The sequence below is a fragment of the Rhinopithecus roxellana genome, chromosome 11 (genome assembly GCF_007565055.1).
Source record: "Rhinopithecus roxellana isolate Shanxi Qingling chromosome 11, ASM756505v1, whole genome shotgun sequence".
Taxonomy (NCBI): domain Eukaryota; kingdom Metazoa; phylum Chordata; class Mammalia; order Primates; family Cercopithecidae; genus Rhinopithecus; species Rhinopithecus roxellana.
This window is the reverse complement of record NC_044559.1, coordinates 101,692,369-101,698,938: the sequence shown is the minus strand read 5'-3', so window position 1 is coordinate 101,698,938 and position 6,570 is coordinate 101,692,369. Positions and strand designations below refer to the sequence as shown.

The 6,570-nt window shown below is 45.1% G+C and overlaps 1 non-coding gene across 1 annotated transcript; it reads right to left on the bottom strand.

Moving 5' to 3' along the window:
• Positions 1 to 510: 510 nt before the first annotated feature.
• Positions 511 to 618, bottom strand: LOC115900514. The gene has a single exon (XR_004060198.1). It is a non-coding gene; the product is annotated as a U6 spliceosomal RNA (small nuclear RNA).
• Positions 619 to 6,570: the final 5,952 nt, after the last annotated feature.

Genomic DNA, 6,570 nt, shown 5'->3' with positions numbered 1-6,570 from the left:
AAAGCCCCAATTCTATCATGACTTCCAAGGCCTTCCAAGGTTCTCTGTTGACCTCTCTGGAATTATCTAGAAAATACTTTTGGTTTTGGACAGGTGCGGGGGCTCATGCCTGTAATCCCAGCAGTTTGGGAGGCCGAGGCAGGCAGATCACCCGAGGTCAGGAGTTCAGGACCAGTCTGGCCAACATGGCGAAACCCTGTCTCTACTAAAAGTACAAAAATTAGCCAGGTGTGATGGTTGGCGCCTGTAATCCCAGTTACTGGGGAAGCTGAGGTGGGAGAATCACTTGAACTCGGGAGGTGGAGGTTGCAGTGAGCCGAGATTGCACCACTGCAGTCCAGCCTGGGTGACAGAGTGAGACTCCATCTCAGAAAAATAAATAAATAAATAAATAAAATAAATAAATAACACTTGTGGTTTTCTGATGTGTCATACTTTCTTGTTCTCTGGCTTTTGACCAGCCTTTACTTGCAGTCTGAAGCACTCTTTTCTCCACTCGTTATTTTTATCTTTAAATGTAATTGTTTCACAAATTTGCATGTCATCCTTGCACAGGGGCCATGCTAATTTGCTCTGTATCATTCCAATTTTTAGTATATATGCTGCTAAAGTGAGCACCTTTTCCCCTTTTCCCTACTCTTTTTTAATTTTAATTTTTTTTTTTTCTTTGGAGATAGAGCCTAGCTCTGTCACCCAGGTGGGAGTGCAGTGGCACGATTTCAGCTCACTGCAACTTCCACCTCCTGGGTTCAAGCAATTATCCTGCCTCAGCTTCCTGAGTAACCGGGATTACAGGCGCCTGCCACCACGCCCAGCTAATTTTTGTATTTTTAGTGGAGATGGGGTTTCACTGTGTTGGCCAGGCTGGTCTCAAACTCCTGACCTCGTGATCTGCCCTCCTCAGTCTCCTAAAGTGCTGGGATTACAAGTGTGAGCCACTGTGCCTGGTCCTTTAATTTTAATTTTAATTTAGAAACGGGGGTCTCACTATGTTGACCAAGCTGGTCTTGGACTCCTGGCCTCAAGCAATCCTCTCATCTCAGCCTCCTAAAGTACTGGGATTATAGGCATAAGCCACCACACCCACCATTCCCCACTCTTTACCTGGCTAATTCCATGCAAATTCAAACCTTACCTTGGATGAGATTTCTTTCTGGAAACCTAACCTGTTAATGGATTGAATTATGGTCTCCCAAAATTCACAGGTTTAAGTCCTAACTACTAATATGACTATATTTGGAGGTAGGGGTTTTAAAGAGATACTTAAATTTAAATGAGGTCATAAGGGTGGGGTCCTAATCTGATAGAGGTGATGTAATTGTAAGAAGAGGTAGAGGGGCTAGGCAAGGTGGCTCAATCCTATAATCCCAGCACTCCCGCTTCAGTGGATCACCTGAGGTCAGGTAGTTCAAGACCAGCCTCACCAACGTGGAAACCCCATCTCTACTAAAAATACAAAAATTAGCCAGGCGTGGTGGCAGGTGCCTCTAATCCTAGCTACTTGGGAGGCTGAGGCAGGAGAATTGCTTGAACTCAGGAGGCAGAGGTTGTAGAGTGGTGTGATCTCACACCACTGCACTCCAGCCTGGGAGACAGAGTAAGACCCTGTCTCAACAATAATAACAAGAAAAACTGGTAGAGACACCAGGGGTATGTCTGCACAGATGTAATCACCCTGTGAGTTCTTCTTGCCCATAACAAAGACAAAACTAGTTCACTGAGAACATGCTATTGCAGTAAAGAAAGAGTTTAATCAACATCAGGCTGGCCACACAGGACATACAGTATTACTCAAATCAGTCTCCCCAAAGGCTCAGAGGTTAGGGTTTTTATGGACAATTTGGTGGGGGGTAGGGGGTTCTAGGGAAAGGGTGCTGCTGATTGGTTGGGGATGAAATCACAAGTGTGTGGAAAATAGTCTTTATATGCTGAGTCTGCCAGTGGGACCACAGGACCAGTTGAGTCATTAGTCATGAGTCCAGGTGGAGTCAGCATGGAAAACATCTCAGAAAACCAGTCTTAGGTTCTACAGTAGTGATGTTATCTATAGGAGCAATTGGGGAAGTCATAAGTCTTGTGACTTTATACCACATGGTGGTACCTCTGAGCAGTAAGGGATTATAGGAACTACACCTACATTTTATCAAAATTCATGTCATTCCCTTAATCCTAATCTTGGGGCCTTTCCTTAGTCTTACAAAAGCAGTTTCAGCCCCTGAACAGGGATTGGATTCATTTTAGGGACTATTGTCATCCTTGCTTCAAAGTTAAACTAAATTGCTCCCAAAGAGAGCTTGGTCTGCGCCCAGGAATGACCAAGGATAGCTTGGAGGTCAGAAGCAAGATGAAGTCAGCGTTGTCAGATTTCTCTTACTGTCTTAATTTTGCAAAGGTGGTTTCACAGAGAAGGCCATGTGAGGAGACAGTGAGAAAGCAGCTGTCTATAAGGCAAAAAGAAAGACCTCAGGAGAAACCAGCTTTGCCAGCACCTGGTCTCCAACTTTCAACCTTTAGAACTGTGAGAAAATAAAGTTTTGTTCTTTAAGCCACCTAGTCTGTGTTATTTTGTTATGGTTGCCTTCGCACACTAACACACAATCTTTTGAGGTGGAGTTTCGCTCTCGTCACCCAGGCTGGGGTGCAGTGGTGTGATCTCGGCTCACTGTAACCTCCACCTCCCGGGTTCAAGTGATTCTCCTGCCTCAGTCTCCAGAGTAGCTGGGACTACAGGTGAGCACCACCATGCCCAGCTAATTTTTGTATTTTTAGTAGAGATGGGGTTTCCCCATGTTGGCCAAGCTGGTCTCAAACTTCTGACCTAAGGCGATCTGCCTGCCTCAGCCTTCCAGAGTGCTGGGATTACAGGTGTGAGCCACTGCGCCCGGCCCCTAACACATAATCTTTCCTGTCTTCTCATAGTGTGCCTTAGAACTTTTACCACATGATATTGCAGTTATCTGTTTTGTCCTTTATGTCCTCCTTTTAGACTGGAAGCCATCCAAGAGCAGAGATTTGTCTAGCTTCTTCACCACCATAACCCTAGCACTTGCAAAGTAGCTAGCACATTGTAAAGAAAAAAAACAGTTTTTCTCTCTACACACCCGACACAAAACACTTCTGTGAAGAGATGTGTGGGTTTTTCGCCACACACCAAGCAATTCTCCAGCAGATGCCAACTGGGTGTCTTGTAATTCAATTCTATTCTGACACTGTCTACCTGGAGATTGGGTCAGATCCCACAGGTTAAGGGTTCAGTCCCAAAAGGCTGCCCTGCTTCAGGGACTAGTCCTAAGTCCCAGGTTTTGTCTTGTGTTTCTGGTTGGTTGATTACAAATTGGGTTCCCACAACCCTCCTTCCCCAGGATTTGGCTTAATGGTTTATATCATAAAGAATATAGGTCTGGGTACAGTGGCTCATGCTTGTAATCCCAGACTTTGAGAGGTCAAGGCAGGCGGATCTCTTGAGGCCAGGAATTTAAGATCAGCCTGGCCAACGTAGTAAAACCCTGTCTCTACTAAAAATACAAAAATTAGTTGGGTATGATGGCACGCATATGTAATCTCAGCTACTCAGGCAGTTGAGGCAGGAGAATCGCTTGAACCCAGGAGGCAGAGATTGTAGTGAACCAAGATAACACCACTGCACTCCAGTCTGGGCAACAGAGTGAGACTCTGTCTCAAAAAAAAAAAGAAAAAGAAAAAAAGAAAAAATAGATAAAGGATACAGATGAACAGCAAGATGAAAAGATGCATAGGGTATGATATGGGGAGGGATAGAGACACCCTCCTTGTGTAACCACACAAGCGGTTTGTTCACCTTGCATGCTGCATAGACAAAGCCAATTCATGAAGACAGGGGAATTGCAATAGACAAAGAGTAATTCACACAGAGCTGGCTGTGCAGAAGACCAGAGTTTTATTATTACTCAAATCAGTCTCTCTGAGCATTCAGGGATCAGAGTTTTTAAAGACAAGTTGGTGGGTGAGGGGAAGCCAGTGAGCCAAGAGTGCTGATTGGTCAGGGAAGAAATCACATGGAGTCCAAGCTGTCTTCTTACACTGAGTCAGTTCCTGGATGGGGGCCACAAGATCAGATGAGCCAGTTTGTCCATCTGGGTGATGCCAGCTGATCCATCAAGTGCGGGGTCTGCAAAATATCTCAAGCATTGATCTTAGGAGTAGTTTAGGGAGGGTCAGAATCTTGTAGCCTCCAGCTGCATGACTCCTAAACCATAATTTCTAATCTTGTGGCTAATATTAGTCCTGCAAAGAGGCAGTCTAGTCCCTAGGCAAAAAGGTGGTCTGTTTTGGGAAAGTGCTGTTATTGTCTTTGTTTTAAACTATAAACAATAAACTGAGTTTCTCCCAAAGTTAGTTTAACCTATGCCCAGGAATGAACAAGGACAGCTTGGAGGGTAGAAGCAAGTTTGAGTTGATTACATTAGATCTTTTTCACTGTCTCAGTCATAGTTTTGCAAAGGCAGTTTCACTATTACTCAGGAAATTCCAAGAGTTTTAGGAACTCTGTCATAGGAACCTGGGACAAAGACCAAATGTATTTCTTATGCCACATACATTATGGGCACTCAATTAATATTTTTGAAAATAATAAATAAATTAGTGAAGTAGCACATGTGAATGTCCTACCATAGTTCTCAGTACCTATCAACAGTAAGTGTAACCAGGCTCGATGGCTCACGCCTGTAATCCTAATCCCAGAATTTTGGGAGGCTGAGGCGGGTGGATCACTGAGATCAGGAGTTCAATACAGGACTGGTCAACATGGTGAAACCCCATCTCTACTAAAAATACAAAAATTATCCAGCCATGGTGGTGGGCACCTGTAATCCCAGCTACTCGGGAGGCTGAGGCAGGAGCATCGCTTGAATCCGGGAGCTGGAAGTTGCAGTGAGCTGAGATCGTGCCATTACACTCCAGCCTGGGCAACAAGAGCAAAGCTCTGTCTCAAAAAACAAAAAATAAAACAGTAGGTGTGAGATCACTTTTTTTGTTTTTGAGACAGGATCTCACTCTGTTGCCCAGGCTGTAGTGCAGTGGCATGACCACATGCCCAGATGGTTTTTAAGTTTTTTGTAGGGATGAGGTCTTTCTCCTGTTTCTGATTGCTTTTGCCTGTCACCAGATCCCTCTCCGACCCGGTAAATGTAGTTGCAGCTTGATATCGCTGTGTTGCCCAGGCTGGAGTGCAGTGGTACAATCTCAGCTCACTGCAACCTCTGCCTCCCGGGTTCAAGCGATTCTCCTGCCTCAGCTTCCAGAGTAACTGGAAATATAGGGGCCCGACACCATGCCTGGCTAATTTTTATATTTTTAGTAGAGATGGGGTTTCACCGTATTGTCCAGGCTGGTCTTGAACTCCAGACCTCAAGTGATCCTCCCACCTTGTCCTCCCAAAGTTCTAAGATTACAAGGATAAGCCACCTCGCCTGGCCCCCAACTCCATCTTCCTTCTAACTTGCAAGCTGTCTTTGTTCATTCCTGGGTGTAGGGTGAACTAACTTTGGGAGGAACTTAGTTTATAGTTTATTATTATTATTATTATTATTTGAGATAGAGTTTTGTTCTTGTTGCCCAGGCTGGAATGCAATGGCGCAATCTCAGCTCACTGCAACCTCTGCCTCGTGGGTTCAAGGGATTCTCCTGCCTCAGCCTCCCAAGTAACTGGGATTACAGGCATGCACCACCACTCCTGGCAATTTTTTATTTTTAGTAGAGATGGGGTTTCACCATGTTGGCCAGACTGGTCTCGAAATCCTGACCTCAGGTGATCCACCCGCCTCTGCCTCCCAAAGTGCTGGGATTACAGGTGTTAGCCACCACGCCTGGCCAATAGTTTATAGTTTAAAACAAAGGCCCTTTCCCAAAACAAACCCTTTTCTTGCCTGGGGACTAGACGGCCTTTGGAGGACTAACAAATTAGCCAAAAGATTAAAAATTATGGTTTAGGAGTCATGCAGCCGGAGGCTACAAGATTCTGACCCTCCCAAATTGCTCCTGGGAATAACATCACTATTGTAAAGCCTAAAATCAGTGCTTGAGATATTTTGCAGACCCTGCACTTGATGGATCAGCTGTTACCACCAGATTGATAAACTGGCTCATCTGATCTTGTGATCCCCGCACCAGGAACTGACTCAGCGGCAAGAAGACAGCTTCGACTCCCTATGACCTCATCTCCAACCCAACCAATCAGCAGTCCCGGCTCACTGGCTTCCCCCAACTCACCAAAAGATGTACTTAAAACCTCTGATCCCCAGTGCTGGGGGAGACTGATTTGAATAATAATGAAACTCTGGTCTCCCGCACAGCCGGCTCTGCATGAATTACTCTTTCTCTATTGCAATTCCCCTGAAAAATTGGCTCTGTCTAGGCAGCAGCCAACCCATTGGGCAGTTACAAGCCACTGCGCCTGGCTAAAAATTATGTTTTGAATAGGTAATACATTTGCATGCTTCAAAAATTCCAAAGGCCAATTTCCCTTGCTGGAGGCATCTTTTGTGGACTTTGAGAGATATACATATCAATCCGTACAGCAAGAAAAGTATAGTG